Source organism: Schistocerca piceifrons, chromosome 8 (assembly GCF_021461385.2).
Source record: "Schistocerca piceifrons isolate TAMUIC-IGC-003096 chromosome 8, iqSchPice1.1, whole genome shotgun sequence".
In the NCBI taxonomy this organism is placed as follows: domain Eukaryota; kingdom Metazoa; phylum Arthropoda; class Insecta; order Orthoptera; family Acrididae; genus Schistocerca; species Schistocerca piceifrons.
In genome coordinates this window covers 287837573-287851787 of record NC_060145.1, presented here as the reverse complement: position 1 = coordinate 287851787, position 14215 = coordinate 287837573, and positions in this window count along the sequence as shown.

Genomic DNA, 14215 nt, shown 5'->3' with positions numbered 1-14215 from the left:
GACTGTAACGGCGACTAAATTTCGGGTTTTCATAATAATTGATTTAACTTTTTGCTCAGTCGATCACACTTCATTTGTTGCTGCCTTACCGAAGACAAAATAGTTAATAACGTCTTTCTATGTTCGTTATTGTTTACTAATACACACGCTATTGTGGAAATCACGTTAGTTTTTACTAACAACATTTAATTATTATGAATTATTGCGTTTTGTATATAGGGAAAAGGAGGGTTGATCCTACAATTAGTCTCAGCAATTACGGCAATTAAAATGTCCGTGATTTTTACAGTTAGTCACTCAAAGATATTATAGCAAGGACTATGGTCCATCAGTATACCTCGATGCAGTCATTCAAACTTCGTACGCTTTTACATTCACAAAGTTAAGCGTCCAATTCGATTCTTATATTCACTTTAAGGTCCCTTCGTATAGTCCACAGATCCTATTATCGGTTATTCGGCATGTAATAGAATTTAATACTGAGCGCTACTTTTTCTCGCGAACACAATTCCTCAGATATTGTTTGTCCGCCATCTTACGGCAAAAGTCTGCCCCATGTAAATTAACTATAGTCAATGTTCTTGCTGTTTAACAAAAGTGCCCTGATCCCTTCCGTAGCACATCACATGCAAATGCCCGCTATATCGCACGCCGCAGCTACGTAGACTTAGTCAGAGCGCAAAACACAAGGCAAAGGAGCTAACAATACCCGCGCATGGTTTATATACTAGAATTTAGAAACAAAAGTAGCCGCATTAAATCCTCTTTGATTTCCCTGAAGCACTACTTTGCTGCGGGTGTTATTCTGATGAGAGATTATACAGGGTGATTCAAAAAGAATACCACAACTTTAAAAATGTGTATTTAATGAAAGAAACATAATATAACCTTCTGTTATACATCATTACAAAGAGTATTTAAAAAGGTTTTTTTCACTCAAAAACAAGTTCAGAGATGTTCAATATGGCCCCCTCCAGACACTCGAGCAATATCAACCCGATACTCCAACTCGTTCCACACTCTCTGTAGCATATCAGGCGTAACAGTTTGGATAGCTGCTGTTATTTCTCGTTTCAAATCATCAATGGTGGCTGGGAGAGGTGGCCGAAACACCATATCCTTAACATACCCCCATAAGAAAAAATCGCAGGGGGTAAGGATCAGGGCTTCTTGGAGGCCAGTGATGAAGTGATCTGTCACGGGCTGCCTGGCGGCCCATCCATCGCCTCGGGTAGTTGACGTTCAGGTAGTTACGGACAGATAAGTGCCAATGTGGTGGCGCTCCATCCTGCTGAAATATGAATTGTTGTGCTTCTTGTTCGAGCTGAGGGAACAGCCAATTCTCTAACATCTCCAGATACTGTAGTCCAGTTACAGTAGCACCTTCGAAGAAAAAGGGACCAAAAACTTTATTGGCTGAAATGGCACAGGAAACGTTCACCTTAGGCGCGTCACGTTCATACTGAGTTGTTTCCCGCGGATTCTCAGTGCCCCATATACAGACATTCACTTCTGCCGTACTCAATAACACAAAAAGCTTTCTGTTGAGCGGTTGCCATCTTAGCATCAACTGACGCTGACGCCTAGTCAACAGCGCCTCAAGCGAACAAATGTACAACTAAATGAAACTTTATAGCACCCTTAATTCGCCGACAGATAGTGCTTAGCTCTGCCTTTTGTCGTTGCAGAGTTTTAAATTCCTAAATTTGTGGTATTCTTTTTGAATGACCCTGTACATTGACAATTCCAATTAAAACTTTTTCAGTGCTATTAATTATTTCCGATGTTATAGATCACCTCTCCCATATACGAGAATAAGCCTGACAACATTGTTCTCAATTAAAAGAACGTTTAAAAAAGGTTACACACCAATTAAGCCACAGAACCCCAAAAAATTATGAAAGGCTAGAGCGTTATTTTTCTGGAGAATGAGTGCATGACCAACAGTACCAGGACACCAGCTGTAAATCAAGATTACTTTGTGTTCTGGACGAATGAACAGTGTGCTGAACGGGGCAAGGCAGAGGAAGTACTGGAAGTCAGCAGTGGTGAGAGTGACAGAGAAGACATCGCTCCAAAACTCACACTGCGATCTGGATGCTCAGTCAGTAGCAGACTTGGAAGAGCCTGAGATGCGGCTGACAGACTCCAATGCTCCTGTAGAGAACCCAGTCAGAAGGTCAGCCCGTGTTCCCAAATCCAAGGAGTACCCAGATTACGTCACCTATTTCGTAAGTGATTTCTCCAGTTTGGAAGAAGATCCTGTGAACTTGGGGAAAGGCATGTCAAAGAGTGATAGAGAAGACTGGATAAAGGCCATGAAAGAGAATATTAACAGCTTTCAGAACAATGGAGTTTGACAACTTATGGACCTCTCAAAGAGCGAAAGTATTGTAGGTAGCAAACGGCTACTTAAGCTGAAAGGGGATGCAGGTGGCACAACACTGTCGTGCTAGACTTGTTGCTGAGGGATTGACTCAAAAATTTGGTATAGATTATGATGAAAGTTTTTCACCTGTTATGAGATGTTGAACTCTTAGAGTCTTGATTATTTTACCTGTATATCTTGATCTTAAGATTTACCATTTTGATATTAAGACTCACCTCCTCACCTCTCCGTGCGAATAGGCCATGGAGGCCCAACGGTACAGACCGGCCGCCGTGTCATCCTCAGACCACAGCCGTCACTAGATGCAGATATGGAGGGGCACGGGGTCAGCACACCACTCTCCCGGCCGTATGTCAGTTTCCGAGACCGGAGCCGCTACTTCTCAATCAAGTAGCTCCTCAGTTTGCCTCACAAGAGCTGAGTGCACCACGCTTGCCAACAACGTTCGGCAGACCGGATGGTCACCCATCCAAGTGCAAGCCCAGCCCAACAGCGCTTAACTGTGGTGATCTGACGGGAACCGGTGTTACCACTGCGGCTAGGCCGTTGGCGATATTAAGACTGCTTTTCTATATTGGGACTTGGAGGAAACTATTCCCTGCGTGGAGATAATGCCATTGGATAGAGCGCAGCAAGAAAATGGTTTTCTCGTTTTAAGGAGCATCGTTTTAATATTACCGAATCTCGACGTCCAGGAAGACCTTCGGAGTTTAATGAAGAAAGTTTTAAACGCATTCATCAACAATGATCCGAGTCAGTGTACTCGAGAACGTGCAGATGTGATGAACTGTGGTCATTCAACCATCGTGCGTCATTTGTATGCATAGTGGAAGGTTCAAAAATCGGGTGTATGGGTACCACATGCTCTAATCACGAAAATCAGCGGGAGGTCATATGTGCATCTTTGTTTGCTCGTCATGACTTGGCTTGTGAACAACACCGACCATTCCTATCCTGTATCGTTACTAGAGACGAGAAATTGTGTCTTTATGATAACATAAGGAAAAGGAAGGAATGGCTGAGTCCAAACAAAGCAGCAACTCCGTCTAGAAAGACCTGTGCGCATCCACAAGAGATGATGTTATGCATTTGATAGAACAGCAACGGTGCGGTCTACTATGAAGTGCTTCCCCGAGGTGCAACCATCAATGCTGACATTTGCTGTCAAAAACTGAGATGTCTCGAAGACGTAATCGACGAACAACGACCAGCAAGACTGCGTGAAGTGATGCTAGTCCAGATGAAGCCCACCTGCATTCTGCGAAACTAGCAGAAAACACTACACAGGAGTTGGGCTGGGAAGTCATTCCGCATGCACCTTATGCACTTGATCTTGCGCTCTTTGATTTTCACCTTTACGCTCTTTATTTATTTATTTATTTAAATGTCAAGTTCCGTAGGACCAAATTGAGGAGCAAATCTCCAAGGTCATGGAACGTGTCAGTACATGAATTTACAACATAAAAAGTAATAACGGATAAAAATAAATGTTCATGAACCTGAAAGAAAATCAGTCCATAAGTTTAAGCAAACGCTATCAGCAATACAATGAGAATCATCTTAATTTTTCAAGGAACTCCTCGACAGAATAGAAGGAGTGACCCATGAGGAAACTCTTCAGTTTCGATTTGAAAGCGGGTGGATTACTGCTAAGATTTTTGAATTCGAGTGGCAGTTTACTGAAAATGGATGCAGCAGTATACTGCACACCTTTTTGCACAAGAGTTAAGGAAGTCCGATCCAAATGGAGGTTTGATTTCTGGCTAGTATTAACCGAGTGAAAGCTGCTTATTGTTGGAAATAAACTAATATTGGTAACAAGAAACGACAATAAGGAATATACATATTGAGAGGTCAGTGTCAAAATACCCAGACTCGTGAAAAGAGGTCGACAAGAGGTTCGTGAACTCACACCACTTATTGCCCGAACCGCCCGTTTCTGAGCCAAAAATATCCTTCTGGAATGGGAAGAGTTACCCCAAAACATAACACCATACGATATAAGTGAATGAAAATAAGCTAAGTAGACTAATTTACGTGTCGAAATATCACTCACTTTCGATACCGTTCGAATAGTGAAAATGGCAGTATTAAGTCTTTGAACAAGATCCTGAACGTGGGCTTTCCACGACAGCTTACTATCTATCTGAACACCTAGGAATTTGAACTGTTCAGTTTCACTAATCATATGCCCCCTCTGTGAGATTAAAACGTCAGGTTTTGTTGAATTGTGTGTTAGGAACTGTAAAAACTGAGTCTTACTGTGATTTAACGTTAGTTTATTTTCTATAAGCCATGAACTGAGGTCATGTACTGCTCTACTTGAAACCGAGTCAATGTTGCACACAACATCCTTTACTACCAAGCTAGTGTCATCCGCAAACAGAAATATTTTAGAGTTACCCATAATACTAGAGGGCATATCATTTATATAAATAAGGAACAGGAGCGGCCCCAACACTGATCCCTGGGGCACCCCCCCACTTGACAGTACCCCACTCAGATCCCACATCACAGCCGTTATCAACATTGTGAATAATGACCTTTTGCCGCCTGTTGCTAAAGTAAGAGGTGAACCAATTGTGAGCTACTCCCCTTATTCCGTATTGGTCCCACTTCTGGAGCAATATTGTGTGATCAACACAGTCAAATGCCTTTGTTAAATCAAAAAATACGCCAAGCGTTCGAAACTTTCTTTTTGTTTAGCCCATCCAGTATCTCACAGAGAAAAGAGAATATAGTATTTTCAGTTGTCAAACGACTTCTGAAGTCGAACTGTACATTTGATTGCAAATCGTGTGATGTAAAATGATCAATTAACCTTACATACACAGCCTTTTCAATAACTTTTGCAAACACTGATGGCATAGAAATAGGTCTAAAATTATCTACATTATCTCTTTCTCCCTTTTTATAAAGCGGCTTTACTACTGACTACTTTAATCACTCAGGAAACTGACCATTCCTAAAGGAAAAATTACAAATATGGCTAAATACAGGGCTAACATGTGCAGCACAGTACTTAAATATTCTACTAGACACTCCATCATAACCATGAGAGTCCTTAGTCTTAAGTGATTTAATTATTGACTCCATCTCCCTCTTGTCTGTATCACAGAGGAGTATTTCAGACATCAATCTCGGAAAGGCATTTGCTAAGAAATTTATATGATTTCCTGTAGAAAATAAATTTTTATTTAATTCACTGGCAGTGCTCAGAAAATGGTTGTTAAATACTGTACATATATCTGATTTATCAGTAACAAAAATATTATTACTGCGAACTGACTTTATATCATCAACCTTGTCCTGCTGACCAGACACTTACTTCACAACTGACCAATGGTTTTAATTTTATCCTGTGAGTTAGCTATTCTATTTGCATACCACATACTTTTTGCCTTGCTAATAACATTTTTAAGCACCTTACAATACTGTTTGTAATGGGCTACCGTAGCTTGATTGTGACTACTTCTAACATTTTGATATAATTCCCGCTTTGTTCTGCATGATATTCTTATCCCACTAGTCAGCCAACCGGGCTGTCCATTACTGCTAGTACCCCGTTTAGAATGTTCTAATGGAAAGCAACTCTCAAAGATCATGAGAAATGTGTTACGGAAAGCATTGAATTTATCATCTATATTATCAGCACTATAAACATCTTGCCACTCTTTTTCCTTGACAAGTTTTGAAAAACTCCCTATTGCTGTTCGATTAACTTTCCTACGTAGTTTGTAATTAAATACGACATTGGTTAGAGTACAGAAACCTTTTAGTGTTAAAATTTGTGCATCATGGTCTGAAAGGCCATTCACCCTCTTACTAACAGAATGCCCATCTAGTAATGAAGAATGAATAAAAATATTGTCTATGACTGTGCTACTGTTTCCCTGCTCCCTAGTTGGAAAAAACACAGTTTGCATCAGATCATATGAATTTAAAAGATCTACCAACATCCTTTTTCTTGCACAATCATGTACAAAATTAATATTGAAGTCACCACATAGAACTACTTTCTGGTACTTCCTACAAAGTGAATCAAGAACTCTCTCTAGCTTAAGCAAAAATGCTTTGAAGTCGGAGTTAGGGGACCTATAAACAACAGCAACTAGAAGTTTAGTTTCACTAAATTCAACTAATGCTGCACAACTTTCAAATATCTGTTCAGTGCAGTGTCGTGATACGTCTATGGACTGAAATGAAATACTGTTTTTTACGTACAGAGCCACTCCCCCACCCCGCAAGGAACTCCTTGAGAAACAGCCAGCTAATCTGTAGCCTGGTAAAGGAAGCCTCTGAATTATCAAATTATTTAAGTGGTGCTCTGATATACCAATAATTTCATAGTTAACATCTATTAGCAGTTCACTAACTTTATTTCTAATACCTCTTATATTTTGATGAAATATGCTAATTCCTTCTCTACTTGGAAACATTACATCCTCTGGAGGTGAGCCCCAAGTTAGAGGCACTTCCTTTAAGCAGGTATACCTATCAGCTGACTTCAGTCTAAAAAAGGTGCAGCTCTAACACCAACTACTATAGGAATTTTTCCATGAGTGATACCACTACAACCACCCACTGCACTGTCACCTATAAGCTTAGCCAGCCTCCCCTTCCCATAGCTATTGAGGTGCAGGCCATGCCTAGTGAAACCCCATCTACTGATAGACCCAACTGGCACCACTGAGATGTGATCCATGCCCTCCGCCATCAGTGTCCTCCCCAGCCCCACATTAACGCGCCTAACAGCCGCATTAAGGTGAGGCCGATCATGACGCTGAAACAGCTGCACGAAATGCACATTAGTACCACCAGTTTGAGTAGCTATCTTAACCAAGTCACCACTGACATCATATTCCCCATCCCTATCGAGACTGTTCCCTGCTCCACCCACTATCACTACCTGATCCTCTTTCGTAAAATTCTTACATAACTCCCCTATGCTTTCAGTCACCTGAGCTAACCCTGCACTAGGCTTCACAATGCTGGTGACCTGGTATTCACTCCCCAACACTTCCTGCAACTGCTGGCCCACACCTCTACCGTGGGAACTACCTAGCAGCAGAACCTTCTTTCTGCTAGACTTTGCAACTAACCTAATTGCTGAGGACTGCTGCAAGTTACCTACATCTACGGCTACACGAGGCTCCTCTCCACTCAACTCTGACAGTTGGTCGTATCTATTGCATGTATGCAAAGTAAAACTGTCTGTGTACCTCCTCTTCCTAGCTACCTTCTTGCCAACTGCCAGTTCCCATTCCCCACCACCCTTCACCCTCCTCAACCTATCTAGTTCCTCCTTTGTGCATTGTAACTGCACCTGAAGGGCACAGATCTTACGCTCCTGCTCCTCTATTAACTTGTTTCTACTACAGATTCTACATTCCCAGGAGAGGATCTCCCTAAAATGACCACTGGCTTCCCCACTGCATTCCCCCCAATGAAAATACTTTGAACAAATCCCACACCGTAATCCACTGCTCACAAACCTACGACAGAGCCCACAGTTTTCACTTATGGTAAATTTTAAATCGAACAACCTACACGGAACTTCCTTTCCGGATGAAAATGCACACCGAACGGGTTCTTCGCTTCAAAACAGCGTGATATCTACGGTCGTGTAATCGAAAAGTTGCCCCAGCTTTAGCAGGCTGCTGCAAATAGGTTGAAGGAGAACATGTACTGAAGAGCGGAAGAAACTGGTGCACCTGCCTAATATCGTGTAGGTAGGGCCCCCGCGACCACGCTGAAGTGCCGCAACACGTCGTGGCATGGACTCGACTAACGGCTGAAGTGGTGCTGGAAGTAATTGAAACCATGAATCCTGCAGGGCTATCCATGTATATCCGTCCGAGGGGGTGGAGATCTCTTCTGAACAGCACGCTGCAAGGCATTGCACATATGCTCACTAATGCTCATGTCTGAGGAGTCTGGTGGCGAGTGGAGGTGTTTAAACTTAGAAGAGTATTATTGGAGCCACTCAGTAGCAATTCTGAACGTGTGGGATGTCGCATTGTCCTGCTGTAATTGCCCAAGTCCGTCTGAATCCACAATCGACGTGAATGGATGCAGGTGATCAGACAGGATACTTACGTACGTGTCACCTTTCAGAGCCGTATCTAGACGTATCAGAGGTCCCATATCACTCCAACTGCACACGCCCCACACCACTACATAGCCTCCAACAGCTTGAACAGTCCCCTGATGACATGCAGGGTCCATGGATTCATGAGGCTGTCTCCATACCCGTACACGTCCATCCGCTCGATACAATTTGAAACGAGACTCGTCCGACCAGACAACATGTTTCCTATCATCAACAGTCCAATGTCGGTGTTGACGTGCCCACGCGAGGCGTAAAGCTTTGTGTCGTGCAGTCATCAAGGGTACACGAACGGCCCTGCGGCTCCACAAGCCCATATCGATGATGTTTCGTTGAATGGTTCGCATGCTGACACTCGATAGTGGCCCAGCTTTGAAATCTGCAACAATTTGCGGAAGGGCTGCACTTCTGTAACGTTGAACGATTCTCTTCAATCGTCGTTGTCTTGCAGGATCGCAGCGATGTCGGAGATTTGATATTTTGCCGGATTCCGGATGTTCACGGTACACTCGTGAAATGGTCGTATGGGAAAATCCCCACTTCGTCGCTACCTCGGAGATGCTGTGTCCCATCGCTAGTGCTCCGACTGTGCCACCACGTTCAAACTCGCTTAAATCTTGATAACCTGACATTGTAGCAGCAGTAACCGATCTAACAACTGCGCCAGACACTTGTTGCCTTACATAGGGGTTGTCGACTGCTGCGGCGTATTCTGCCTGTTTACATACCTCTGTGTTTGAATACGCACGCCTATACCTTTTTCTTTCGCGCTTCAGTGCTTTATTGGTGACTAATGGCTCTCTTATTTGTATGTATTACGTTTACCAATCAAGGAAAGACATTACTAAAAAATGGTTCAAAAGGCTCTGAGCATTATGGGACGTAACATCTGAGGCCATCAGTCCCCTGTAACTTAGAACTACTTACACCTAACTAACCTAAGGACATCACACAAATTCATACCCGAGGCAGGATTCGAACCTGCGACCGTAGCTGTCACGCGGTTCCACACTGACGCGCCTAGAACCGCTCGGTCACCACTGCCGGCAGACGCTACTAACTTAATGCACCAGCCTAATAACGTATTGCATGTCTTTGCTGCTGTAATTACATATAACTGTTACAAAATCAATTGTAAAATGCAACCAGTGTAGAGAACTTTCGTTTTAAGTACTTGAAAATGGCCTAAGGACGAAACTATACAATTGTACGTCGAATAAACAGAATTTCAGCTGAAACCATCACAAAATTATTAAAAAAATTCATAGCAGCTTCGGACCCTGTCGCAACGAAGATTATCATTTAGTTCTTCTTTTGCCGGCCGGAGTGGCCGAGTGGTTCTAGGCGCTACAGTCTGGAACCGCGTGGCAGCTACGGTCGCAGGTTCGAATCCTGCCTCGGGCATGGATGTGTGTGATGTCCTTAGGTTAGTTAGGTTTAAGTAGTTCTAAGTTCGAGGGGACTAATGACCTCAGCAGTTAAGTCCAATAGTGCTCAGAGCCATTTGAACCATTTTTGAGTTCTTCGTTTCGTCTCTCTGTGCAGTGTAATAGCTTTGTGTGAATGACAAGCATTATGAGGAATGTAATTGTTATTTATCTTTACCACAGCAAAATTACGCGCTGCTAACACTCTTCTTTTAAAAAGTTTAATATAAGGTACAGATACAATCTTCTTGAATTGAAAAGGGAAGGTCCTCTTCTTTCATTTATTTAGTAAGTGAATGGCGAGTGGTGAGCAATGAAAAATTGCTGTCTCATTCCAATGAGTGATTAGTCCTGATCTGATCTCCGAAAAGAACAGTTTTGCCCACCTCTAGGACGGACGGAACCATCGCAATAGAACAGGACCGTGTATCGTCTTAAGCCGTCGGCGCTCGGACCGTGCTGTCGAACGTTAACGTTGAGCCTGCCAAGTTCAACGTACTGCTGAACGCTCAGGAACGATGCTGCTTGTGCATACGGTACGTGGGCCCCAACGTGATATACCCGGGACCAGCCGCACAGTCCATGACTGCAGCGCCCTAGACCGCTCGGCTAATCCCACACGGCGGGACGTTTCTAGTTCGTAAATCATACTGTTTACTCAATGGGCGCGCATAAGATTACCACGTTAGTTCTATTAAAACGCACATTTCCTCCATCGTCCACGAAAAGGAAAGTACCATGTCCAATCAATGACACAGACTTATAAAAGTTCCATTACAAACAGTGCGGTACAAATTTGGAATACTTCTCGCATAAGATAAACAGTATTTCATCATTCGCACATTTTAGTAAAACTTGATCACTGTTCCTACCCAGTAGCAGAATCTTTGCGACATGTGTATTACGAAGCGTAAAAGAAAAAGGAGCAAAATATCTTTATACAAGTAGCGCAAGCTGTCCTGTAGATTAAGCCAATCGAACAAAGTCACCCCTCAAAATAAGGTGAACTTATATTTACATAACATCAAATATTATAGCATATACTTATAGTAAACTAATAATAAAGTATCAGATTCTAATAAAAACGCGAATGTTAGGAAAAAAAATTTGGAAGTGTTAAGCCGCGAACCACCGCCTCAACAAAAATTCGTTGGTGGACACAGACGGTACTCATTATGCTAAACCAACAACATGCTCTAGACCTGTATTCATATTATGTTACGCCATACTGAAAACGTTAATCGTAGATAATTATTAGCTAATTGCAATTTAATTATAACAAATTGTACCAAGAACAATGCGTTTTGGGTGGATCCTCAGTGTGTCGCTGCCTTCAGATAGCCTACTCAAATAATACGCAAGTTACAATAATTCTTTTGCCACGAATATGATGTTTCTCATTATTTTATTGGAACGAATCACACAACTAACAACGGATTTTCCAGTGATTCTCAATTTGCTGGTACTCAGGAACAGCATATATACATATAGGCTTGAAATGAATGCCAAAATGGCACCTCATAACTCCGTACTGAAGGGTGACGGGGTGCGTGTGACGTATGTGGCGTTGTGCCATCTCATTGGTCAACGCTCAGACGCACGCTCAGAATATCTGACATGCCAGATTCCCGAACGTGCTATTCCACTCCTATGACGTCAGAAACTCGGCACGCTTGACGCTTAACGTTCGGATGCACGGTCCGTGTGCCGACGGCTTAACGCACTCCAGCGACAGCTGAGGGATGTTTCTAGTTCGTAAATCACACTTTTTACTCAATGGCCGCGCATAAAATTACCACGTTAGCTCTATTAAAACGCACATTTCCTCCATCGTCCACGAAAAGGAAAGTACCATGTCCAATCAATAAGGACGTAGGCTTCTAAAAGTTCCATTACAAACAGTGCGGTACAAATTTGGAATACATCTCCGCATAAGATAAACATTATTTCATCATTCCCACATTTTAGTAAAACCTCAAGGTCAGTCTTACTTGATCACTGTTCCTACCCAGTATCAGAATCTTTGCAACATGTGAATTACGAAGCGTAACAGAAAAAGGAGCAAAATATCTTTATACAAGTAGCGCAAGCTGTCCTGTAGATTAAGCAAATCGAACAAAGTCACCCCTCAAAACAAGGTGAACTTATATTTACATAACATCAAATATTATAACATATACTTATATTAAACCAATAATAAAGTATCAGAACCTAATAAAAACGCGAATGTTAGGAAAAAAATTGGATGTGTTAAGACGCGAACCACTGCCTCAACAAGAACTCATTAATGGACACAGACGCTACACATGATTTTTTTTTTTTGTTTCTTTTCTTTGTAATCTCATTTTGTCCATTATTGTTCGTTTCAATTATTCGTGGCGGACGTGGCCTGATGCCCGTTGAAATTCGTTATTGATCTATTCACTCAGTTTTTTTTATTACAGATAGCAGCCAACCGTCTGACCGGACATGCTGAGCTACCGTGCCGGCAGCTAAACCAACAACATGCTCTAATTATGTAATCGTACTATGTTACCCCATACTGAAAACGTTAATCGTAGATAATTAAAATTTAATTATAACAAGTTGTACCAAGAACAATGTGTTTTGGGTGGATATTCAGTGTGTCTGTGCCTTCAAATAGCCTACTCTAATAATACGCAAGTTACAGTAATTCTTTTGCCACGAATATGATGTTTCTAATTTTATTGGAACGAATCACACAACTAACAATGGATTTTCCAGTGATTCTCAATTTGCTGGTGCTCAGGAACGGCATATATACATATAGGCTTGAAATGAATGCCAATATGGCGCCTCATAGCTCTGTACTGACGGGAGACGGCGTACGTGTGACGTAGGTGGCGTTGTGCCATCTCATTGGTCAACGCTCAGACGCACACTCAGAATATCTGACATGCCAGATATCGCTCTGCACGTTCGGAAAGACTCCCTAGCGTGCTGTTCCACGCTATGACGTCAGAAACTCGGCACGCTGAACACTCAGCGTTCGGATGCACGGTCCGTGTGCCGACGGTTTTACGCAAGGTGCAAATCCGAGCCGAAGTCGCGACTGCGGCGCTGTTCGCCTTATGGAGAAGCTACGGCATGCTGGGGCGACCAGCTGCCGTTAACGGCGCAACAAGGACGGCAGCGCCAAAGAGCTTTCCGGTGTTCTGCCGTCGCGTCCCATCAGTTGTGCCGGCGCCGCCGCCGCGCTAATATAGTTGAGCAGGTCCGCCAACGGCTCGCCGCTCCACGGCCCTGCCCTGGCGCCCTCCGCCGAGCAGTGCACCGCTCGTCCATTGTGCCAGTTGGCACCTCCTCCTGTTATTAACGGCGGTCACATTCCGGGACGGGTTTCCCCTACGAGAGGTCGGCGACCGCGGTGAAATGTGGGAATAGCCTTTAAAATTTAGCGAACGGCCTCCCAGCTTCCTGTAGCGAGGTGCGAGAGAGACGAGGCCATTCGTGTCGGCTGCAGCCGTAACGTTGTCAGGACACAACCACCTGCGTACATAAACACCGTTGCTAAGTGTCCGTGTGCTGGGCGAAACACGTAACAATTTGTCTCTTATTGCTTTTGGACTCACTAAGTGGGCACACAGGCGCAATCAAACGACTTGACAATCTTTTTCTCTCTCAACTTCGGACACTTTGCTTATCAAAAACACACAAACGTAACATTCCAAAAGTAACAAACTCTGCAATTAAGTGGTTCAAATGGCTCTGAGCACTATGGGGCTTAACATCTGTGGTCATCAGTCCCCTAGAAGTTAGAACTACTTAAACCTAACTAACCTAAGGACATCACAAACATCCATGCCCGAGGCAGGATTCGAATCTGCGACCGTAGCAGTCGCGCGGTTCCGGACTGAGCGCCTAGAACCGCTAGACCACCGCGGCCGGCTTGCAATTAAGTAATGGAATGCATTAAAGAGAATAGCAGACATACAACGGATTGTGAGACGTTGACGAAAACGGAAAGCGTTACGCCATGAAGCACCGGTCTGATATTTAACAAACTTCGTGGAGACATTCATCACGTAACGGATATTAATCATTAAATTTTCGTTATGTTTGGAATTGATGCCAATGAACGTCGGTATGAGGTGTGAGATGCCGCTTTTTTCTAAATTATTTAAGTGGGACAACGCAACGTAGTAAAACTTTTATGTAAAAGTAATCTGTGATTATTCAAATGTGAATTAATCCCTGTTGAAGCAAACGATTCTAGCTTCTGTAACGAAGGATTTTGTCTGCATCACTCACTTTCTTTTGACTTAGCTT